This window comes from Mycteria americana, chromosome 1 (genome assembly GCF_035582795.1).
Source record: "Mycteria americana isolate JAX WOST 10 ecotype Jacksonville Zoo and Gardens chromosome 1, USCA_MyAme_1.0, whole genome shotgun sequence".
NCBI classification, from domain to species: Eukaryota; Metazoa; Chordata; class Aves; order Ciconiiformes; family Ciconiidae; genus Mycteria; species Mycteria americana.
Window position 1 is genome coordinate 180127503 of NC_134365.1, and position 26499 is coordinate 180154001.

Sequence of the window (26499 nt, forward strand, 5' to 3'; positions counted from 1 at the left end):
GAGGGAAGTTATTCTGCTATTTGCAACAGACATTAAATGTTTTGTTCAGAAAAGGACAAAAATACAAAGTTGAACGAGCTTTGCAACTGTCAGATTTGTGACCCAGCCCTTCCCTAAAGACTAGGAACAGGCAAAACTGCATGTTTGCAGGCTTTATGAAATAAATTTTATTTACCTTCATCCCACAAAAATTATTTAGATAAATATTAGAAACAATGCTGCCCAACGAAAGAAAGAGACAGAATTCATAGTCATATAGTATTGTAGTTAAATGACCACTTTTTCACAAGGGGTTAAACAGCCACCAATTTCAGATTAGCACACCTTTTTCCTTTGATTCAAAAATGTCCCAGGGAGGAGAGAAGGAACTCAGTTTCCATCCATGCAGAAACATCATCCAGTCACCAGCGGGATTTCTTGCAGATGTCTTAGAAACGCATATCAGACCTCCTTCATCCGCATGATACTCCTTGTCCTCTTTAGTGTTAAAGAATATTTTATGGCCTTGTTATTACTTGGTGTATTTATTTTTTACACTACCATCACTATCATTTATTTTCACACTTGGAAGCACACTCACATTACAAAGGAAATCTTGCACAGAAGTGAAGCGGATCTGTCTAGCTGCTCTGTCTGAAGTGGCTGCATCCCTCCCAACTTCGTCTCCTACAACGCTGAGAATCAAGGGGTGGTAATAACGGGCCACTCCGTTCACCTTGCTAGTTTATGCATGTTGCTCATTAGCACTCTGCCATGCGTAGTTTTTAAGTCCCGAAGGCAGGTCGACAGATCTGAGTGGCTAGAAGAGATTGCTCTGAATTTCAAGCATCTTAAGCGTGTGGTCAGGAGCACTGGTCTAGGACCCAGCAGTCCCTTGCTTTGCCACAGATTTCCTGCATATATTAGCCCAAAGCCAGTTGTGCTGACCCAGGATCCAGTTCATTCATCTCTGGAATTTCTATTGCGTCCCTAAAAGCACCACTCAAATCTTCACCAACAGGATGTTTGGCTTAATAACTTAAATACACATCAGGACTTCTTTAGTTGTACTTTTAAAATTTCCTTTTTGGGAAAAGAAAAAAAAAATTGAAAAATCCCCCACACCCACTTCTGGATATTTTTCCCTCCCTAATCTATTAAAATCTCTGCTTGTTTACTATCTGAGATCTTACAAACAGTATCAGTCACCCAATAAAGCACCAACTAGTACTGCCAATATAGTAATTAAGCACAACCAGCATGCTTACACTCAAGCTTTTACTGGAGAAATCAGAGTCTGTTAAAATCTAGGAAAACTCAACCCTGCACATATGTTGTTTTGTTTTGTTTTGTTAAATGGGATGGAACATACCAGAACTTTAAAGATCAAGAAAACCCCATAATTTCCTAAAACATTTGGAGCCTTCGCATGCAGTAAAAAGGGATAATTATCAAAGCATTTCGCTGTCACAATTGTTCATTTGGAAGAGGCACAGAAAAAAAAACAAATCCAAATCCAAAACTCCCAGCATGACAGAATGATATCGCTGTAACTACAGTAAATAAGAAAAAGTGTTCGGCAGGTGGAGGGAGACATCAGAGCGGCATTCAGCGCAAGGTCAGATGAGACAACCGTGACCATCGCAAATGACTGCCTGAACAAGACAAGCTAGACATCTCACCCTGGCAATGGGGTCCCGTGCCCCACGCACAGCGTGGAGCCGCCCACTGCTTCGGGCAGGCGTCCCTGCCAACACCGCCTGGGGGGTGCGGGATGTTGCTCAAGGCACCTCGCAACACCCACCCAGAGGTGAGGAAACACCTTTCGGGGGGAAGAGAGAGCAGGGCTCTTCCCTCCCACCGCAGTTTCTTTGCCCCTTTTATATACTTTTATCCCATACGGGAGGGATGGAGGGAGGAGGACTGTCATCACAGATCGAAATCGAGTTTGACACAAGATCACCACTTGGACACACAAAACCCAACTTGATGTGCCCGTATCCATTTTTTTCAGAAATACTGCTGTAGGGAAGCCATTCACTTCAATTACACCCCTGAATCCTCTTTGGAAACTCCCATTTCCAAGTCCACCTCTTCCCCCTCTGGCTGGATAAGTGGAGGTCCGCTCGAGTTTCATATTAGCTGTAACAGCAGCCACAAAATCCATCTCTCATTTAAGTCTCACATGTGGCCACCCAAATGCAACCCAGCTTGTTACACAAACGGCGGTAGAGAAGTCTTGAATACTGATATAATGGACCTTTTAATAGTAAAAATCTTAATTAAATGTGATGTAGAAGCATCTTGTGGCATGACAAAGTCCCCCTCCTGCCACACAGGAGGCAGGTGGAGGATGTGGACAGGGATACCCACCCCACCGCTTGCCCCGCAGCAGGCACAGAATAAAGCTGTAGCGCTTCTGCCAATGTATTCGTTCGAGGTAGCATTAAAAGGCTGCATTTGCTGGCCATTTATTTCTTGCTCTTGTTATGGTCTTTCCTACAAAAATGAGATGTCGGAATTTCAATGTGTTTTGTGTTCAGTAAATTATAGTCATTTTCAAAACATCTTTAACCTTTTCAGTGGTCGGTGGCCTGGCAGGCAGACCTCTTGCGTCTTTTCATACTAAAAGTCTGACAAACCTCTTCTGAAAAAGGCAAGGCAAGGCAGGGAGATGGTATGTAAAATTACAGAATATCTGCCAAACCAGTAGCGCATGCTGCAGTGCTCTCTATTTAACACCAGGATGGTAAATCCTGCTATATCATTTCTGTGACAAAAAATTGAGCAACAACAAAAAATGGCCCAGTATTCATCTGTTTTTGTGACAGGCTGCTTTCATTTCAGCCTCTGGAGTTCAAAGAGCAGAGACATGGTTTACATAGATGTGCCGCGGGTGAGCTTTTTTTTCTGAAGGGCTGAAGCCTAACTCTGCCCATCTGAAAGCACTGGATTTAAAAGCCATTTTGGAGGACGACGCTATTATGAAGGCTCACATTATTTCAGAGCCCATCTTATTCAATAATACCATTTGAAAGTATACCTAAATTAAATGCACAGCTTCTCATTAAAGCAATGTGCTATGTTCGAACAGCAGCGAAGATCGGGAAAGGAGGGTAACACGGCTTGGGGCTTCAGAGTGATGCAACTGATTTCCAGGGTATCCTTAGTCCTGTCCCTTATTCTTTTTGTGGTTTAGTTCCCGATTTGAAAAGTATGGGGATACTACTCTTCATCCTTCTCTCCCTCTTTCTCCCACCACCTTAGGTGTATCATCTTTTGGGGATTTGGCTGAATCGCATGCCTGTATGAAGACAGCAGCAAGGAGGCTCCAACTCCACCCACGTTTTTCAGGCAGAAGAGTAAATGCTAGTACTAAACACAACTAACAAATTTGGAAAGTATATAGTATAAAAGATCAAAACATAATGTCTCCTTATTTCTCACTCTGCTAGCAGTCAGTAAATGCCACTTACTGTTTGCAACGATATCCAGAGAGAGTGTTATTCCTTATATAGAATATAAGAATATATAGAATATATAGACCATATAATATAACATAAGAATATATAGAATATAGTATAAGGAGAGTTATAGAATAACTCTCCTTATTCTAGGTGCATATTTTAGATGAATATGGTTAGGAAGAAATCCTTACTAATGCTATATGGTGATCATGCCTACAGTCCTACTGCATACTTCTGTATCACACACACATTGCCAGACACAATGCGAGCCAAATACTGGTATGAGATTTATAAAAGATCTCTGAAGAAAATGTTAGCTTTTCTTTTTCTAAAGTAATGATTAAAAAAATCCTTGAGTAAAACAGGTTTGTGATCAGACTGCTTCTGCCCTGCTGGCAAACCTGCCAGAAACTGCAGGCTCCCAGCTCTGGGACAAGAGAGCCATTATTGGCCAAACGCTTGCAGGAACGCGAAGCTGCTACTTCATGTTCTGGCAAACGTCCCTGCAAAAGGTGGTGCTGTGATTTATGTGCCATTCAATGTTGTTTTCAAGACATTCACTGAACTGAAGAAGCACCATTAGAATACGTCAAGCACACGTCGAAATCCATCTAAATCAACAGAGGCTGAAAATACATCATGTGCTTGACATGCAATAATTGACATGTCATATTACATTTGACATTTCAAGGACAGTAGTGCCTATTTAAATGGAAACACAGTAATATAAATATTTTTTTACTTGAGCTAACCAAAATCTAACAGGGCATCTTGGTGAAGAGCTGTTCAGTAAAGATCTGGGGGAAAAAAAGAATACTTTTAGAAGAGTAAAATCTGTAATGGCTCAAATCATGAAATGCAGAAGAGCCAACTTATAAGATAACTCTACTAACATGCCTCTATCTTGGGGGGAAATTCTGGTCACACTGGCTAGCAACCTCCTACTGATTTCCATGGAGCCATAATTTCACCCATCCTTCCCATCCCTCCCTACTCCCTTTGCAGTTCTGTCTGGGTTTAGGCGTACAACTAACACTGCCCAGATTATCAGCATGACAACTGACACAGAAACACGGATTAACAGGACGGGAGTACAGGGAGGCATGCACACAGCTCGGGTCACACTCTTTTTCCCTGCACAGGCAAGACAAATTGCAACGTAGCAGAATTTTGAATTACATATGCTTCACCTGACACCTCATCCTCTCTCCTGGACGCAACTGCATGGGGACATCACCAGTAATAACAAAGGTCCTACGGGACATGTTGACAGGAGAAAGGGGGAGGTAGTATAAACCATCCAAAGAAGCAGCAGCCACGCACACTACTCCTTACAGCAGGACTGAGAGATTCCCCCAAATGTAACACCCAACAAACTGAGAGCCCACCGTCATACTTTCTTCTGGTTCCCACCTATAAAGGATCCTTTTTTGCTTCATTTAAATATTCTAAAGGATTTTTTCTACCATATGTTGAGATGCAAAGGAAAGGTGCTGGCAGAAAGTTTTTAAACTGAGGGTTAAATAGATTAAATTAATCTGCTGCTGCTGCTTTTACCTAATACTTTGATGTACAGTCTTAATTGATTCTTTCTTGTTCCATCTTCTCTCCTCTACATTTCCAAGATATGATGCTACACTCCCCTGAACTGCTGTTTAGCCAAGCCATACATATTTAACTCTTTTACTCTGTCCTCTTAGCTATGCCCTCCAGCAATCTAAGCAGTTTGCTGCTCCTCTCAGGTCTTGTTCAGATTTGTAAATCTACTGAATGCAGCACAGTTCCCTGAAATAATGCTATGTTCTCAGCGAAGAAGCATGACAATAGCATTTGCAGGATGAGACCCATATGCTGTATGTGTAATCTAATGACGTTACGCTGTGTGGATGCCATATACGAAAAGGCATTGTAAATGAGGGTGGGTGGAACTGCCGGTATAAAGAACAAAGCAAGCATGCAGAAATCTAAAAACCAGGTAAATACCTCCTACGCAGAATATTCTTCCCCTCCACATTTTCTTCCATGTAAAACTCTACTTCGAAGAATGCAATGAATTTATTAATGACTAAATGCCCACAAGCTGTCACAGAATACGAGCAAACTAAACTACCTTTTTTTTTAAACCCAGATCCTGCTCATAAATTCTGAGATGCTTATGCCCAAATAAGAAAGTAAACAGAAATATTGTGTTAGTTTAAAACTCTGTTAAACCAGAAGAGGGAAAAGGAGACTGGAGGAGGTAATCATGTTAGACCAGCAAGCAGAGAATTTTAATCCTCCCCAAAACCCTCAAAAAGTTTTTGATGAATCTTCTTAAATGCAGCAGCTACAAAGAAAAATAGTATGAGTAATCTGTCATAAGTCTCATTCTCCTTTCAGAGCTGTGGAGAATTGAGGAAGGTAGAGAGAAAGATACGGTGCCAGGGTTTCATTTTAGACCTCAGAATTAAATACAGAGATCAAGTAGTTCAAAGGAGATGAAGGAAAAAAGAGTTCACATACTTGGTGAATTTAACTTCTTCTTAATAGTTGCATCTAGGCTGCAATAACAAGACAAGAGCATAGTGGGGGAAAATGGAAAAAGACAAAACTACTACTGAATGTGAAGTTATTTTCAAGACTCGGAATAGGATAATTCAAAGAACTGAGAACAAAAAGGAAGAGTAAAACTATAAAGTGCTTTTTGACAGCCTTCTTTTTAAAAAGTGGCTGAGCAAATTTATCAAAGTGTATGAAATGTTTGATCCTAAGCTGAACTTCCGTGAAAACAGAATCATATTCCTGTCTGTTCGGAGGTCAGAGAAACGCTTGCAGAGCCAAAGAAAAGGACAAAGAGCACTTTCTGATTTTAAATTAGGGAGTGCTGCATCTATAGACACAAATGTCTTTATATATGTAGCTAAAAGGCAGTTCCCAAACACAAAGTGTGCTTACACATTTAATTCACTAAAACCAAGAGATCAAAATCTGAATAGCTGAAAATAAAAATACTATCAAATGACATAAGTGAAAAGAAGGCTAATTGAAAAAGAGTCTTTTATAAAGAGAATGGAAATACATAAACTTACTAAAAATGTTTTTGCTAATTAACAGTTATATCAAGACTCTGGAAGTAGGATGCACCAGTGATGAAAAGACATAAGGATGCTGTAATGGCAATAGGTATCTATTCTGAAAGCACATCCACCACCAAATATTAGGGCACAATATTTTGAGCTTGTGTATGCCATGCTGAGCCCAGCCTTGCTCTGCTCCACCTGATGGTTGTCCTCCTTCCCTGCCCGCATCTGCAACCCACTGAGCAGAATGAGGCCATTCCACCACCCTGCAAGCCATACATTAGGGATGGGACATTCTCATACATTCAAGTCAGGACAGTGTGTTACCCTTTCTGCATCAAATGCCATACCTCTATTCCTTCAAGCATGCAACGGGATTTCTAATGCCTTCAGAAACTGGACGGGACATGCTGCTCTATGCAGAGGCTGTGCTGTGAGGCAGCCTGCTTCATGCTCCTAACGAAAACACAAGAGCGGGGGCTTCTGCTTGCACCAGAGCAGGAGATCAGAGGTACCTGGCCTCATCAACAGTGTTTGCTTGTTCCTGCAAACTCAGACTTCGGTGGGGTGCTGCCTTGCTGGGAGAGGAGACTGGCCTTGCGCAAGAGATGTTCTCCTCCCAGAAGGACCCATGGCTGGGTCTTCCCTTGGGACTGTGAAACTGGACAACCAAGAGCAGAGGGAGCAGCAAAGGAGGACCAGGCAAGTGAGGGCACCAAATGTGACACAGGACAAAAGGTGTCTGCCGCTGTCCCAGTTCACGGTGCTACAAGCCTTCAAGTCATCCAGACTAAGGTCACTAATTCGGGTTTCTAATTGTAATTAGAAGGGGACAAAACCTGTAAAACAAACAAACAAACAAGCAGGTCTTATTTGTGATTTGTAAGTCAAAAGTCACAGCCTTATTCCAATCAACTCTGCACTGGATCTTCTTCACCTGCCTGCCCTGCTCCCAGTCCTCCCCAGTATGCTACCACCTGGTCTGAGTGCTAACTTCCCAGTTCGGTGTTACACAAAAGGCTGAGAGGCTGGGGCTGGAGAAATATCTGAGGGCAAGAAGACAAGGGAGATGAGAAAAGCCCTGCCACACAGCAGTGGGAATAGCCCCTCTGTATATGCCCTTCTATACACAGGTTGCTTTTCTGTCTGTACTCCCAGGATACTCTGCAAGCCCTTGCAAAGAATGCAATCAACTTGGAAAATATTGGCCAGACTTTTCATATCAAGCAAAAACAAACAAAAAGATGCTTGTCAGTTAACAAGTCCTAATACAGACCACAATTCTGAGCACACAATTCATGTACTCTTCTAAATCCAATTTGCTTTCAGTGCAACTGCTTGCAGGAATACAGCCAAGAAATGGCATAGAAGGGTTTAAAATTCAGGTCAAATTTTAAGTTGGTCAGAAAGTTAAGGAGATGCCATGTCACTCCAAAAATGTACTTAATTTTTAAAGTCTAAAACCAAAGTAGGATGCCAGAGTGACTTATTCACATTTGGAAGCTACCTTAAAAAGTTACCCTCTTATGGTTTAAAAATGGAGAATTTTTAAAATGAAACATATTTTTATTCAACTAGTAGTTTGTTGTCCTTCTAAATCTCTCCAGGGTTCGAACTCATGAAAACCGAGCAATCTGTTTTCCCTCTTTCTCTCTGGAGAGAAAGCTCAGCTTCTAACCAGCTTGGTTAGCTTCTACACACATACTTTTTCACATTGATCTTCATGTTACACAGTTTGCGCTCCAAATTAGTATTTTAAAGAAAGCTCAAAACCCCTCTACAACTTGACTGTCAGGTAAAGTTTGGGATTTAACAACATTGTATTATAAAATAATTTTTTTTTTAAATATGAAAAAAATAAAACCTACGTCTTGCTGCTTAATATTACAGCATACCCTAGCTATATCACAGATATGAATGAAAATTGCATCGTACTGAGTACAACACTGAAGGGAATGTTTTCAGTCTCAGTTATCTGTATCCAGCTTGGCTGCAACTTTTTGTTGCTTCCTCTAAACATGTACTTACTTGCAAATTGTTGTCCTCCTTTTAGCCCTATGTTATTCCTCAATTTTTGTATATGATTAGAAAACTTTAATCAGAATGAATATACCTAGATTACCTGTACACAAAAAAGCCCTTACTAAAAATCCAAAATACTGTTAGAAGTTCCCATTATTCCCACTGAAATGAAAAGCAACGAAAGCAATTCTATTGCTCTGAGGGGTTTTCCTCTACTATTGTTTTCACATATACATTAACTGAATGCCACTCTTGAAAACACAATCAATGTTAAGTCTCGACTCTAGATGGCAGCAGCCTACTTTACCTTTTAGTTTTCTCCTTCCTTAGTTTCTTGGTCTTTGTTCCTTAACCCTCCAAATAATTCTATACTTCCTTCTCTTCCCCCAAAATAAAGACTTCAGTGCTCCAAGCTGCACAGCTGGGGGAAGATGACTGGAAGGCATTTTCACTAGAAGAAATCAGGCCATTCCTGCAGTTAAGCTATATGGTTCTTCAAAGCATACAGAATAATTGAGGCCTGAAGTGGAAAAAAAAGAAAGGAATATTTTTCCCCTCCCCCTTCCCCTATCAGTCACCTGGAGAAATGTTAGAAAAATAGTGCTTCTTTTCGTCTAACGACAGCCCCTCAGATAGAAAGGAAGGGGGCAAAGGACAGAGAAAAGAAAGACACACAGAAGAAACAGAACAAAAAGGTGCCATTTCATAATGACTTTGAACCGGGAAAAAAGTCTACCTAAAGAATATGGCTTTAAAGCACTGAACAATTTTACAAATCTTTCTCTTTGGGCACAGTGTACTGACACTATGCTGGTGGAGTTTATTAGATGAGCTGAGCCTACTTTATGTGTTGTAAAACTTAACACATAAGGAAAGCTATTGCTCAAGCTAAAACACCTTGTCTGAACTCCTTTCCTCTTTCCTTTCTCCTAATATTTGCATTTAGTTTTGCCACTCAGCCACCAGTACTGGCAAGTCTCTGTATTTTTCTACATATGTCCTTCCCCAATCCTGTTGCTAGTGGCTTCCCCCATAATGGGTATTAGGTAGGGTACCATACCTCCTCCAACTCCAGCGTTTCTCAAACACTCTTTGACGTGATCACATCTCTGGCATTCATGTGAATCAAATGGAAATACAGAAATACCTTAAACAGAGATTTCTAAAAGTCCATGCATGCATAATTCCTTAACATCTGTAAACTGTTGCAATTAGAGGCTGATTTTGTGAGCCCTCATGCACACAAGCAATTCTATCTGGGCAAACAATTCCAGTTCAGCTGGATCAGTCCCCTCTGTGCAGTTTCCCATAAATGTGTTTTCAAACCCAAGCTATTAGACTTTAAGTTCACATTTACTGTCAGCATTTTGAGGATTCCCACATACACATGTTGTCATGGTTTTACTTCTACTGGTAAGGATGCATAGGGACATCGGAGACCACTCAGGAAATTGCCTTTTGGAATAGTTACTGCTGAGGGGTACTTAATGTGGTGCTCTAGCACATAAACACATTAGCGTTGTATCCTAGGGTTATATTTGTGCTATCTTCACAACTGATGGACTTCTTTTTTCTGCATAAAACCCACACAGTTCAGTCCCCTACATGCCATTTTGAGGCCTCAAATATCCTAAGGCTGGTGAAGCTGAAGTTAAGAAGCATGGACCTAGCTGCCTTGCTGTGAGGCATACGCATGGTCTTGTGGAATGATAAAGGCTATAAAAATACAGAAAACTCCAATAGATATCTTCATCCTCACCTTTCTCTGGTTGCAGTCAGGAAATGCACTTTTCTATGAGAAGCATAGAAACAAGAGAAACAAGGATTCTGAGAAACAAGGATTTAAGACTAGCAGACTGACATAAAGTACCGTAAGAAACATATAAACATGTAAGAAACAAAAAATACCAAGTTTAACTTCTCAATTCACTTCTGACTCACTCTACTGCAAGATGAGACGATTTTAAGAAGTCTGAATACAGAGCAGGCCTGTTACTACTTGACCACCACCACTAATTACATGATCATTATATGACATTTCTCACAGTGCGGTTTTACCATACACCTGAAATGATGTAACCACAGGTGTCCAATAAAGGCAGCAGTTTTGCTTTCTTCCCTCTCCATCCTAAGCCATAGGTGTCTCTAACCCTATGGAGAAGCAGGTTAGGGAGCTAACATGTGCCACTGCCTTCCCCGGCGTAATTCACCAGCACTCAGCTGAACATCAGTACCCACACAAGACAAGTAGCCAAGTAGCCATAGCTAGGAATGGGGACTGGACTCTGCCCATTAGATTTGCCCATTCATCTATGCAATAGTTATCCCTGCTACTTTTGGAAAAGCAACTAGTATCACCAGTCACATCATTGCTAAAGGACTCGAACACTAAGTCAACAAATGAAGACTTCCACCCACATACACTCCTAAACTTAACTTCCTTGTCACATCACAACTGAAGCATCTCAGACATAAAGTGTTTCCTAGAAGACCACACTTACACTATCCCAATGTTTTTTAAGGAGAAAGCCCCAACTACCCAACACTGACATACGTAGTTCTGTGTTTTGTGGTGTGCCTTAGGGCAAAAACCTGAAATTGGAGGATCTAAATGTTAAATCCCCCAATTGGATCCAGATGGCTGAACCTGTGTCCACGTGGGACCCCACAGAAGCTAAAGATGTTCCCTGAAGGTGCAAAGGGTTGCTTGCACAAGTGCACTTGCACCACTGGGATCAAAATCTTTACTTTTGGTTCTAACACAATTACGATTCAGAAATGACATGTGAACTATGGCCACTTTAAAAACTGTATCTCGAGGGCCCAGCACAATTTATGAGGAGTCACCAGTGGTCTCACCCTTAGGACTACTGTAATGAACAATTCATTTTCATGCTACTAGAGGGAGCAAAAAGAGAGCAAATGAAGCAGTAAACCTTCCTCTTCCCTTTCTTCTCAATTATTATCAGGTTTATCTATAACTCATTTTACTATGAGAATCAACATCATATCTGAACAGAGTTCAGATTTATGAATTTATTCTCTCAATACCCAAGTGAGGCTGATGGACAATGTTACCACCATTTTTCAGACAAAGGAATGACATACAGAGTAATTAACTGCTCTTTTTTTTTTCTTTTTTTTACAATAGTTATTACCTAGAATGGAAAATATAGGTGATTGGGGCATCCTTAAAAGTCAGGGCATAAGAAATCTAAGATAAAAGGGGTGGTATATGGTAAGGTAAGAAATCCTGAGTCACAGTCCCGTATACCTACTCAACACAAAGGTGTATCTGATTCCAGATAACTCATCCTTCAAACTCCACTTTCCCGGCTTTCACTGGGTGCTTGTTTTATGGCATTCAGGATTAGAACTCACATACTAATTTTCAAAGAAGGATTTTTTCTCCAAGATGGTATTTTTACCTTACATCTCCTCTACATTTGTTATGTCCTCTTCAAAACTTCTCTTTCTCTGTTCTAACTTAGTTAACTGGTTTGCTTAGACTCCTTTGATGGACAAAGGAAAGACAGATATAGGGAGAAACTGGCAATTCTTGGGATAATTTGCCTCATGTATCTTAGACATATATGTTTTCAATTGGGATGGAGATGTCCACCTCTCTCTATTAAATGTAGAATGAACTTTACCTACCCACTTTACTGGTGAAAGAAGTGATACTAAGAGAAACACTGAATATTTATTTATCCATGGTAATATCTTTAGCTGTTACACTGAAGGCAACAGGTGACACTGAGAAATCAAGGCAACTACTTCCACACAGCTGATAAAAAAAGGTGGTGGTTTGCGAAATGTATTTAAGAGCAGAGAAAAAGGAAAGAAAAAAAAGACTAATCTGTTTTACAAGTTGTTTGATTGCCCAACAAATTGCTTAGTCATTTGTCTACTCATATTTGCCATATGTGTACATTTATGAAAATGCAGTCTGAGCGAGGGACCACGGAGGGTGTCTGGAGGCAACACAGGGCACGCTGATACACCCTTGACTTTAATGTATGAGACTTGTAATGACGGACTAATTTGGTTCTAAGCTCTAGCTTGGCAGAAACAAAATACTTATAGACTATTAATAGAGAAACTTTTCACAGAAGCTGTGACCTTTATGACTTAGCATGGTTTACAGCCCCACCTCTGTTACAATTAAGGAGATCCTTGCTGCAAAGCAACACGTTTGTGTCTTTTTCTCCCAATTATAAGGAAGGGACTGCTAATGGAAAGCAACTCTTTAGTATACATACTGATGCAAATCCCTTATGCAGTACAGAGGTGTACTGAAACAAGGTAGGGGAAAACACAGGGTTTACGGTGCTCTGAACAATAATGTCCCCTAACGCCCCACAAAAATCTGTCCTCAGTATCGACAGCCACTCTAGTCGAAGGCCTATGGAGATTTGAAGACAGGGATCTCTATGCTGTGATAATAAAACTAATTAATAGGAGAAAATATTATCAGTCACAATGTTGCAGTGGAATTGGGGGCAGGGAGAGGAGTGTATTGAAGTGGTTACTTCTCTCCCTTCAAAGTCAGACATATGTAATAGATTTCTAATGACTTTGAGTATAATTAAACATTTAAAAACAGTATTGCAAATGCGTGATGGAAAACAGTTATGAAACACATCAAAGAGGATAGTCCATTTACTATTTCAGCCTTTATTTGCCAAGCCATGTGTCAACAAAAACACTGGTTGTTAAGGTCACTGAGACTAGAAGAACCAGGGAAATAACTGTATCAGGGTAATTTTTAACACAAGTGGTTAAAGTCTAAAACTCAGGAAAATACATAATGCAAAATATACATTTGCATTTTTAGACACATTAAATCAACTTTTTTTTTAATTGTAAAAGATACTTATTCGTCTGAGTCCCTTTGCTCATTGCTGTAACTCACAGCAGCACACAGAACATTAGCGAAAGGACATAGAGTCTAAAAGTGCAGGTGCATGGGATTAAACAAAAAAAAGACATAAAACAATGTAAAAAGGCAACAAATTAGCTCCAGAAATACAAGCTAGAGAGAGAAATTTGGAAATAATTAGAACAATTGGTACAGTAATCCTAGTTCTTCCTGGCACTGCAGAAATGAGGAGCTCTACAGGGATATGCCAATAGCTCAAGCAGCAGAACAGCAACAAGCATCATTTTGTCATACTTAAAAAACCAGAGGGTTGAACAAGCCTCCAACTCATTAGAAGCAAATGGTGAGAACAGCTAAACGACTGACATTTCAGCAGTTTTACACTTTGCAACTATTTGTGCCGCAAGAAATTATTTGTAGTGATGTTCTGAACGTAAAGAGTGATAGTTCACAGGAAGCATGTTTCTTTAATTTATCCTGTTCTTAGCAACAGATTCGAATGATGGCAGATCTAGGATTAATTTGGTCTCAAGAAGAGAGCACAGAGTGAAAACTCGCCCTGTGAAAATTATTTCAGCCACATCTTTGACAGCTGGCCCACAACCACGTTACCCTGGGAATGCCAACTTTGTGAGATAACTGAGGGGAGATAGCAGAGCTCTGCACAGCCAAGAATGTAACGATAGGAAGTGATTATTCACTATTTTTTCTAAGAACTGGAGGCTTAAAATGAACAGGGGGAAGAACTTTTTTTTTTCATGTAACGCATACTTGGAACTCTTTGCCACTGCATACTGCAGAGGCCAAGAGAATAAATGGGCTCAAAGGAGGATTAGACAAGTTCACAAAGGGCAGGGCCATATACGGATATTAAACGTTAGGGTCAAGAAATAGCCTCAGAGGCTGAAGGTGCATAAAATACTGATTTTCTGAAGCTATAAAGTAGAAGATGGATAGAGGGAGGGGACGTAGGTGTTCCAGAGGAAGAATCACTCTATACCAACCCCGTTTTTCTGCTCTTTTGGTAAACACTAGCCAGGTTACTGGATCTGCTTGGACTGACTCAGTAGGAAGGATTTTAGACTTTGGTCAGTTGTTTCTACACACACGCACATGAAACATGCCCTTCTGACACCAAATGCCAGCTTTAGTGAAGGACTCCCATATGAGACTGGGATGACCTCCAAACTCCACATTGCATGGCACATGCAACAAATGACAGCTTTAAAAATGGCAGACCCAAGGAATCGCGCTCATCAGAAAGGAAAGGTTCAATTTGCAACATCCAGGCTATCCACCAGTCCAACAAGGCAGGGCTCTTCGCTGTACGTTGTCCCTTGTTTTGTTCAGCCCGAATCCAGATGACAAGCTGATGAGCATAGTACCTTCTCCTGTTCAAGAGTATTTTATAGTCCCACAAGGACATGCCATCTTCTCAGTATCATCTAGCCCAGGAAGCAGGTGTAGGGAGCATGAAGAAATATCTAAGGGCATGGGAAGGTGGTGGGTGGGCTTCTCAGTCTTGGTGGAGGAAGGGTGAGGAGCCATTGCCAAGGCAAATGGGGAAGGGACAACAGCAAAAACCGAATAGGACATGTAGGCTGCTGAGGCGACTGAAGCATACTGGAAGCAGCAACAGGCAGTCTGAAAGATTAAGAAGTGGCGGAGATTTCAACAGCTAGCTCAACCGAACAACTCTCCTTGATCTTGTTGTTAAGACAATTTTCTCTAAAAACATCCCTACCCTAAGAGCAGGATATCTTAGCAACTTTTGCTCATCGGGTCTGGTGGTAGAAGTAACAATACCATGGAAACCACTTTAATTTTCTCCATTGAAATCATTGTAGGGCTTAGTGCTTGCACCAAGATCATACACAACAGTGTTTAATGATATTACCATGACACAGTGATGGAGAGGGTGGCTGGGAAAGGGGAACCTAAAAAAAAAAACCCCAACAAAGAACCCTCAACAAAATTGCCTGACGAGTCATTTTTGTGAAATGAAAAGTAATTTACACAGCAGTTTTACAGAAAAGAGAATTATGCAGTTAATCGGCGCTGCTGGATAATTACACTGTACATGAGGCCTTGCTTTTAGGGAAAAATATAAGCTAATAAAGAGAGTCAGACGATCGGTAATGGCAGGGCTTTTGGGAGATACCGGAGACAAAAAGCTAAATAATTTAAAGCTAAGGAGCATAATGACTGTGAAACTGAATTATTTTAAGTTTACATTAATTCTCCACCCAATTACATATCTAACATTAAGTCCAAAAGCTAGAGAATTCCCTTTGGCTGCAAACAACCACAGCGACAACAAGAAAGCTGAGGGGATGTGATCCCGAACATGACCGGACTCTGAATGTGTCCTCCCAACTGCTGTGTACATCCTTAATATTCAGAGGTCTGCTACAGAATTAAAGCCAGTTTACACTTCCCTCCAGTTACTGCTGGTTCAAGTAAGGTCTCTCCCTAAAACTGTCAACTGCAGTCAATCAATTTTCTTTGCGGTGCCTTTTTGCACCTTTCAAGCACCAGCAAGCAGATGGCTCAGCCTGGCTGTCTCACTGCCACAGTCGTAACGGAGAAACCAGTGAAAAGTTAAACAACATTGAATTAACAATGAAAATGATGACCGGTGTAATGAGAGCGTTTCATTACCTTTGCGCTGTAAGCAATTTAGCCCTGATTATTATTGACCTTTGGCAATGCTGCATCCAAGGAAAATGTGCTATCCTAAAAAAGTGCGGGTATACTGGAAGGCAGACATTGTTTCTGAGTGTATTCATAAATAACCCAGACCATTTCCCTTCCTGTGTTAGAGGTTTCCCTTACAGCTGAGTTATCAACATTCAGCAGTCACCCTTACTTTGTGTCTGCACAACAAACAATACAACAACAACTTGACACAGTACACCTGGCAAATTATTATTATTACTCCTATGGCACCCAAAAGAGCACTAGGTACTTCAGAAAGTAGTTAAAAAGACAAACTATGTGCCGCAGTGAGCTAATACTCGGTGAAACAGTAGAACTACACAGGGTGGAAAAACAGGAGGAGGTGGTGTAACAAGAGGAAGTATACGGGTTACAGGAATAACATTAAACAGTTACTGATCTAGGGGACGTGAGGTTCAGTGCACGCTGCCTGTTCTTATTCCACCCTGAGTTCAGAGGAATCCCCGTGACTGGTCATTTTGTTAGCACGTTTTCCAAATCCAGTGTTTTTTCCAAAAGTGCCGTTTTCTCGCATGCTAATCCACATCTTTTTTTGCTTAGGTTTTGCAGCCTGAAAGAAGATATATTTGAAAGTTTTGTCAGTTCCAAAGTAAGTATGACTATTAAGGATTTACGGTTCAACAAACAGCAGCCACAGATTTTGAAGCTTTCACTGATTTCACAATGATAGCATGATAAAGTCCGTGACTTCGGGCCAAGATGCACCAGGCCGAATGCACAGGAGCAGCTCGCTTCTCTAAACACTCCATAATGCACCAACAAACCACACCATGGGACTCCGCGCACTCGCAGTGCAAGTCAGAAGAACTTGCGTCCGACTTGTTTCTCTTGCTGACTCTTCATTTGATTTTTAGGGAATGCTGTTCAGGGAACCACACAGTCCACTTGGTATAGCTCATCTACTCCCACTGAACTGCTACGATGCCTTGTGAGCCTGCCGCTCCAACGCACCTCCGTGCCCCGACAGCATTTCCCTCTCCTCTGCCAGAGGGATTACAGCATCCTTCACCTGCTGATTGCACTGGGGACAGCCCGGGGCGGGGGGGGGAGGCAGAAGAGAGGAAGGTGCATTAAAAAAAATAAAGACCAGGAAAAACTACAGCGCTCATTACCAAATCCATCTACCAGTACAAAAACAATTGCCATGCAGGTCCCTGCTCTCTGGGCAACCGCATACCGTCCAGAACAAAGCACGCTGTTGGCGCCTCCGGACTAATAATAATAGTAAGGTATGTGCTGCAGCGGGAGGGAGAACCGCGAGGGGTGGTGCTCCACAGGGCTGGCGTAAGGAATGGATCTGCTCCAGGCTGTCTGCCAAAGGCACTGGAAAACTTGACTTTCTGGGGGCCACCGAAGGATGCTTTTCTCCTGCCTGCAGTACTTTTCGGAGGGGTTTTGCCCAAGACCGGGCTGCACTGAGCCAAATGCAGAAATGCAGGCAGGAAGTGTTCCTGCTTGCTCTCCAGCCTCTCCAACTGGTACTGCTGCCTCCTGATGAAATGGAGTCACTACGCTCCCTGAGCACCCTCCACATAAAAGCTTCTGCTTCACCCTGCCATGCCTGTGGGGGTTTATAGAGGTCACTGGAGTCAGTGGTGAGCATCTGAGAAAGAAATGATTCCCAGTAGCCCCTTAACCCAAAGGGAAGCAAGAGGGACTATTCAGGTTTGTCCAGGACCCACTGCAAATGTAGGGATTAGGATGGTCTCACAAGATACGGAGGAGAGAAGAGAGAAATTCAAAATGTTTTGATGGAAACACCTCACTCCCTGCTAATAGCCTCATATACCAGAGGTTTTGGAAAGGGGCAAAGGCAGTAAACCAGCACTGAGTAAGGAAGGGGCACAAGGGAAAAAAAAAATTGAATTTCTAGTGTCCATTGGTGCTCCATTTAGCATGGGGAGAGATGTCCAAGGGAAGTAAAGTGTGTACTCATGAACAATCTGCTGCCAGTTCAGGTCTTGGATCACCTTTAGATTTCCACACACGTGATGTACCCCTGAGATGCACCATGTCCCTGCTAGGGTGCTTCCTCCCCCTTCAGATGGCTGACAACCTGAACAATGCACAGAGGAACGATTGCTGGCTTAGTTAAAAGGATCACAGACGGCTAGCTGCCAGAAGCATCACTAAATACGTTGATGTTTCATAACCGAGCTTACTCTCATTGCTGTTTGTGCTTCTGGTTTGTGTATAGCAGGAATGGTCAGGCAGGGCGAATGCTTGCTGTCGTGCAGATCTGCCGCAATACCTCATTTTCACTGGCGGAGCTGGTCCAGGCTTCCCAGTTCATTTCTCTCAGCAGCCTACCCTTGCTGCGGAGATGTGCTGTGGCGCATTGAGAGAGAGCCCAGCTCCCTACAGAAGTGCATACAGAACATTTATACCTTGTCTATACACAACCTTCAGCTTTCAAACCACTAGCACCGACTCCACAGGCAGGAGACGTAATTTGGCTTCCATGTGTACCAAGCAGAAAGGATTTGAGATATCATCTATTTTGCAGAGGATTAAGGCTACCAAGTGTCTATCTTCAAACATCAGCCTGCCTCACAAATACAAACATGCAGTTAGGGTTTCCAGGGACATGTTATCTCACATTATGGTATATGCCAAGGGGTTAACCTAAGCCTTGGAGATATGTTTTGAAACTGGTTTTGTTAAGCCACTGTCATCTCCTAAATATAACTTTGTTTTCATTAAAAAAAAAAAAAAATCCTTTAGGAGTTTCCTCTGAAAAAAATAGTTCTTTGAGGCTGTCTGGAGGATTCCTGGAAGTTTTTCATGTGTTCTAAAAATTACTCCTGCAAAGCCCCGCACAGTCATGCCTCCCTGGCGCAGACGCCCAGAGAATGCAGAGCCTGCATGGCTCCGGCACTGGCTGCCCCAGCTCTACAGCTCGAGATGGCCCTTCCTGACCAGGGCTAACTCTCTGTCCAAATAATTTCCACGTGACTTCACAAGCTACTTCTTGTAGAGAAAAGCTTAACTGAATTAGCACCTCATTCCAAACTAGTTCCTATACAAATACGAAAGCCCATGAGCATAGCACCAAAATTTACTGAAATGCTTATTTTCCTGCAGTGGTTGACAGAGTGCATATTACTTTTCAGCAGCTAATACAATTTTGCCCCTGTTCCTATAAAGGACCAACCACGGTTTCTCTCTAAGACGAAGCGCACCTCTGCGCTCGCACAGCCGCTATTTTTCCAGGACTCTTTATTAACATTTTCCCTACGACGGCTGCCGCAGCTGAGCTGTTCTGCACAGATTTTCTGCTCCGTACGAGGGGTTGGGGAGGGGGGCGTTAATTATACAGAAAGATGGAGCGGGGCCAGGCAGCCCCTCTGGTGCACTGTCTCCTACAGGCACAGCCTCCTTCCTGCTGCTTTGCAGCTACAAGGATCACCTGTTGGTCTTGGCGCTCGCCCAAGCTGGGGCCTAGCGGAAATGACAGAATAGGCTAGAAATGAGAGCCAGCTCCTATTCCAGCCACCCAAATGAGGGAAATACAAAAACAGATGATGGCAACGTGACCTAGCTGCTGCGCGCGGGAGCCAAGAGGGGGTGGGGTAGAAGGGAATGGAGAAAGAAGGGGTATACATCGGAAAAAAAAACGCAAAAAAAACCAAAAAACCCCCCCAAACCACTAAATAGAAGCTTTTTTTCTGCTGTTCTTTTCATATTCAGCGCAGCAAAAACATTAGGAGAGTTCTTCTCCATACAAACACCTGCCCATAGGGAGAACTAACTACCTTGTTCCTGCTCCTGCTGGGGATGTCGGATGTTTCCATCTCCCACATGAGGGATGTCACAGGGATATTCAGGTACGCGGCAGAAACAATCTGCCTTTTTCAGACCTGTACTGCGCGGCGACGCACAAACTGTTCAAAGATCTGTGTCGGGAATTCCCTTCTCCCACAACAACAGTGCTCAGCAAAACCTTTTACTTGGTGTTTGGGTGAGCTGCAGTATTGTGCAGCAGAAGGATGAAGCACCACTCGCCTCTCATTTCATTCTTCTGGGCAGAAAAGCAGCTAAGTAACCCCAATAGAAAAAGTAACCATCACTAACAGTATTTAAAACAGATGAATGCTGCCTTTTAAATGATAAAAATACAAGCTAATTACACATTGCACTTCCAGATATAACTAGTTTCATACAAGCTCTTGGAATCCACGTTTACTCGAAGCAGTAACCGTCTTAACATCCAAAATTTCTCATAAAATTTCTCTGGACCCTTGAGTTCAGCGACACCATAAATGCATACTCTCTCAAATAGCTTAATAGGCTTTAAATGAGCTTTTAAGAGGTTTTTTTAAAACCAATAATTTTTAGAAACAATAACAATAAAAGTGGGGAAAACCTAATTCTTAAAAGGAAGTTTTTTCCCTCTCTAAGAGCAATGGAATGGGTCCCCAGAGCTTACTTCTTCCTGAGAAAACACTTTATGAATCATCAACACACAGTCCAATTCCTCAATAAGCACTGAGCCTTCAAACACACCCAGTATTCAGCAGTCTCCGTGACTTTGGCCTTTAAACTCTAACACTTTTTGCCTTGCCCTCCCTCGTTTCCCAAGCTTCCTTTTATTTCTGTTCTTTCTAGCAACTAGGTAGGTAAGCAGAAGCAAAATCCGAGCAGTGGGAGCAAGCTGGGGCTAATTTGCACCTTATGAATTATTCAGGCCCTCCTGATTCCTGCACCTGCACCGAGGCAGGAAGCTTGCAAGGAACAGTCATTACTCTTCTCCTGGGTTTGCACAAGCTCCGTTACTGCTCAGACACTTTGTTCTGTAACTAAGGGCTTCAGGTCTTGTATTAAGCAGTGCAAGTGGGGGAAAAAAATAACCTCACATTGCCAAACACCCCCCCTCCGCTGCCCCAAACCCAGGATAATCATTCAACCCCTTCTGAGACAAGCAAATTGTAGTTTGTATCAGACTGCAGAATTCATCTCACATATGCTAATCCGGATCAGAGCATCAGCAGAGAAAAAACGAATGTGTGCATGAGCTGGTCTCGTCAGATATTTACTCAGCTGTATTAGACTGCACGTTTAAACTTCTCCCTAGCTCAGTAGGGAATATTTCACGTGCATCAAGTATTTCACATGCTAACTTGATCGTTAAGGCATTCTTCTCCACAGATACAGCACAAATAAATTCTCTCTCTGGCATTCTGGCTAACATCAGGGTACTAACAGTTTAATACTATTGGAAGAGCCTGTATCATGCTTTCAACAGGATGATTTTAACGAGCAAATAGGTCTTTTCCATCTTCATCTACTATTATCTTGGTAAACAGAACGTGACACCTAACTGCAAATCCAGATATGACCCACAAATCTAGACAGCCATTAGGAACATTTGCAGAGAGCAGATACAAACCAATTAGCACTATGAACATTTTAAGATAACGATATTTTTTTGAGTTAATATGCTAAGGCAAACAGATCTAAAAGTATTATGCAAATTCAAAGCAGCAAACACCATCTTTACTGTATCTCATGTCCACAGTTGTACTGAATATCTTTGTCCTTTATTAACATGCCGTTACCAACAAGTTCTCCAGCTAAAAGATCGTCTCATTAATCCCAAGCAGCTAAGCATCATGCTTTGATTGATTCAGTAAAACAGATCTGTGGCAACTGATAATGAAACCTCTTTAATCCCCTCTTCCAAAATAACGAGTCAAACACAAGTGTTAAGCATTCAGAAAGGTACAGTCAATCCTTATCAAATCTTTGCTCTTCTTCTTTCTATGCCTAAGAAGTTAATTCACTTGCCTTTCGATGCAGAATGCATGACTGGTCCTACGCTGCTCTTATCTCATTCCTATCCAATAATAGGTACTCTGGCTCTTTTTTAAGGTATTTTAATCGGGCATGTAAACACGTTTTATTCTTTGATGCTCTTTCATTCAGCATCATTAATCCCCAGCATGAAATCAATAGACTTAAAACATTTAATCACGTCAAAATGCAACATACAAATCCACAAATGACTTTAGCTCATCACACACACTGAATAGCTTGCATTTGGAAACTATGCCTTCTTTTTGCCATGGGAATCAGCAAACCCTAAGCTAGTCTTCCATTGAAGTAAACAGATTCTCTCTCCAAGTATCTGCCATCAAGCGAAAAAAGATGTTGATAAACAAAACATGGGATTTTCTGTTTGCTCTGTCATCTTTTTTCATCCTTTGCAGTCACACTGGCCTTAAGAGAAATACTTACACTTGTTTTACCACAACCTCTTGACAATATGCATGCTCAAAAAAGCTTAAAAACAATTACAGTGACTGGGTTACAGAATGTACTGGAGGTGCAAGGGAAGGGAAAAACATCTTTGCAGTTGTTTATTTTCCTTTCTTAACAGTTAGCACACATTGTTTCTCTGCTTGAAAAGAATGCATAAGGGACAACAATCATAGTTGCTTTAAAAAAAAAAAAAGAAGAGAATTTGCTCTACCTTGTGTATGATTTCCAAAGCCACTGGGATACAGAAAGTGACAAGAATCTCTTTAATGGGGCAGAAATTGTGGCTGAGATGTAAAAATTAAGGACAGCCAGATCCATCCTTTGACAGGCAGAAGGGCAGAAACAGGTAAACAGGGAAAAAGGAATACTCTAGATAGTGGAATAACATCTTTAATTCTACTACATTAAAAAGCACTGAAAGCTTGTTCATTTGAAAGGAGAAAATATAGTTTGCAAAGTGAAATATGTGAAGAAGTGTGGAAATTGGCATGCTGAAACCCTAATTTGGGAGGCAGGCACCCAAAAGCCTTCCTAGGTCCATGACTGCATTCCCACCCAGTGTCCCATGAACAGTCCTACCCAGTATGTCCCTAAACTCATGAGGTCCTTCACTGTTAAGCTGGAGCTTCTTTGGGCACCTACCACAAGGCATACGTTCACACATGCTCTTTGTGGCAGGTGCCCATTTTCCACCTACAAGGCAGGGCAATGTCCTGAACTTTGCCTATGTCTTGTGAAGAAGTTCACAAAAGGCAGGCAGAGTTGATGGCAGTGGCACTGGCAACTTCTTGTATTGTAGCCTTATGGTCAAGTAATTTGCCCAGGGGAGGAGGGACTTTGGTTGTAGGTCCTTGATTCAGCATCTCCCCCATCCCAGGAATAACCCAGCAATAAGGACTTGGGGTCTCCTGTATGAGCATCCATGGAAGCAAGGCTACTCTGAGTGAAACAGATGCTTTTAGTTCCTACTGGTTCCCTATATAGTCCATAACGACTTATCTAATCTAACTGGGCTGTATTCCTATGGAAGCACTTATGTTCCCTAGGCTGTCAGCAAAGAGGAGTATACACCTAAACTAGATGAATAGGGTCTCCTTTTTGCTTGCTCTTGAGACATGCAACTCTCTCCAGTGATTATAATGGGGAATTCAGGTGGTTCTCCTCAAGAGTTCAGATCACCCTGCAAAGCTTAACCTTAACATACAGGTGGAAGTTTGTGTTCAAGTGAGGCACAAGTGCTATTTGCTCAAGTGTTAAAAAAGTTTTGTGAGTGTGTAATAGAGATACCACTGCCTCCAGTGTAGCACAACATACTCTCACTACAGCTGAGTGAGGGAATGAAAATTTCATAGCAGGTATGACTAATCTGTACTTTACTTCAAGTACCCGGAGTCTTAGTGACCTCCTGATTTTGCAGTTTTTCCCACTGAAAGTAGCGTTCATGCACTGAGCTGCATGGAGGAAAAGGCGTAGATTAGGGAATAACTTCAAATGCTTTGGCTATCCTAGACGCATTAATTTTTCATTACCTCATTTATGAAAAAAAAAAAAAAAAACCCAACCAAAAACCTGAGGTAAAACTAAAATATGTAATGAGAACATTCCAAATCAGGCAAAGAGATGATCAAGCATTTTCTTCTGGCAGCACTTTTAATTATTACCAGTAATGTCCTATTTATTATCATCATCATTATTCTTTATCCTTTTTATTTAAAAATGATCCAGATTGTCTCCCCAAATGTGAATTTTTTTTCTGTTCGACAGAGGCTAGATGCACTCATGGTTGAAAGCAAAGTTTGGACATAAGAAATACATTTTTTTTAAAGCCTGTGCTCTGTAAATACAATTTGGTTCCAGAGATGAATTGCAAGTGCAGACTTGGGCCTTACATTCTTACTGACTGAATGGGAATCCTAACAAGTGAAACAGTGTACTCTGCAATACTTATTTTCTTTTTGAACTGGTGACAAATGAGAACTACTGCTTCGAGTTAGTCTTAACAAATGGCAGGAATAAAACAGAACAGTGCAAACGTTTGTCTTTGAATAGAGGAGAGTCAAAGCAAACTAAGGTGAAAATGGTGTCCAAAAGGGTTAATTCAGATCAGGAAAGTCATCCAACTCCATAGCAGCTTGACCCTAACATAGCCCCAGAGGCAGTGCTACAGCGGCCAGCTAGACAGCTAGCCAAGAAGCTAGCAGAGGTGCAAGCCAAGAAGCCAGCCACGAACCCACATGCCAATGCAGGAAAGCTATATTCCAGAATTTGGCATCTGGGTCCTCCAGCTGCCAAACATCTCCCATCTGGCCGAGCCTGTGGAATGAGGTGTTAAAAAGAAGAACGGGTAAATTACACAAGAGCAAAAGCAGTACCGTTTGTGAGACACCAAGGACAAAGAGGCACGTTGTGCCCGCCAACATCTGAAACTCACACACAATATCACTTTATCACCAGTGAAATGGTGGATCAGGGCACTTCTGGAACAGGGGAGGCAGTATGGACAAAATGCTTAACATTTTACAGGAAAAGAACAGTTAGACCTGTATGACAGTTAGACTGGAGCAACAGTCCCAGCCTGTGCCCATCCACGGAGGTCAGCAGATGCAGAACATTTGTGTGGGATTGCTTTTAAGTAAAACTTATAGCTTTTAGTAGATTTCATGAGCCCAATAACAAAAAGGGAAAGGAGCCTACAAAATATGTTTCTTCAACACTTTGTGATCCACTCTGTTCCCCCGCCACCACAAAGAAAATCAAATATCTAAGAATGTTTCTGTACTTTCATAACTAGAATACCATAATTTTGAGTGTGATTTTATGGAAGAATAGCTTTCTTGAAATTTAGTGGAAAAAGATAACTTTAGTAATACAAAATTGAAAAAAATCCCAAAACTGGGCAGACATGAAATTTCATTCAAATGAAATATATACACTCACATAGCTGTATTTAGTTGTAGCAGAATTCACTTCTGACCAGCAGTTACTGTTCATAAACTGCAATAGTGTCGTACTCCAAAAAGCAAGACCAGCTGTGAGGAACACTCCTAGCAGTGTGAGCAGTTTTAAGTGCACCATAAGAATTCATACTTTCAAACGATCCACTGACTTAAATATTCATCTCATTGGCCTCATTTCCACCTTTCACTCTACAGACAGGTCCACATGGCCTAAACGAGGTTTGACAGATGTGACCTTCTTGAACAATTTGGTTCTTTATTTTAAAAAGACATGGAAGACCCTGTATCTCTCTTCCAAGTTTCTGTTATTATTAGCAGCTATTTGCCTCACCAAAATCTTACATTTCAGTCTCATCTCACTCCAGTCAGAGCCAACAAACTTTCAGTGGTTTAGAATTGGTACATGAGATGACTTACACCATCTTCATCTACATATAACCATGCATGTTGTTCAGGGGGCCTCATTAGTAGGATCTCATATTCATTGCTATAGTATGCGTAAACTCCACATGTAAATTCATGAGCAATTTTTGGAGCAAAATATTCACAACATTAAAAAAAGGGCAAAAAATTGACAACATAAACCTCCTTCTTGAAAATGCTTCCTGTAGAATAGAAGCTAATATAATTGGTGATTATATAGAATGTTATTGCTAATTGCAGCTAAAGGAGCCTGCATTCAAAATTGTATCTGAAATATAAATTTATTTTAGAAACACAACATTTTGGAAGAATAGTAGGCTCTTCAGAATAATTTCTGAAGTTGCACTGATAATTTCAATCAGATCAAAGAAAATTCTAAGGAATTTTTAAACAATAAACGTATCATCTCAATTTCATACCCAAGGAAACCTTAAAAGCTTCATATTGGCTTTAACAGAGAAGTTGCTGCTGCTGCTACTTTGATAATGTTTGAGTAATAAGATCCTGCAAATTTTTAATATAAATATACCAGTTGTAATGCAATTAACCGCAAACTGGAGATAGGAGTAGACTTGAGGAACGATTTCTCTATTTGACTACTCATTAGCAATTTCAAAGTGTAATTGCTCTTAAACATGCTGTCTTCTTACTTTTATTATGAAACTTAGCTCTACTTACAAATGTGAAGAATTACATTTATTCTGCAACTT

At 41.3% G+C, this 26499-nt stretch overlaps 1 protein-coding gene across 19 annotated transcripts in view; it reads right to left on the reverse strand.

The window, feature by feature from the left end:
- KLF12 (KLF transcription factor 12) overlaps positions 1–26499 on the reverse strand; it is a 263394-nt gene that overhangs the window by 47230 nt on the left and 189665 nt on the right. The window lies entirely within an intron of this gene.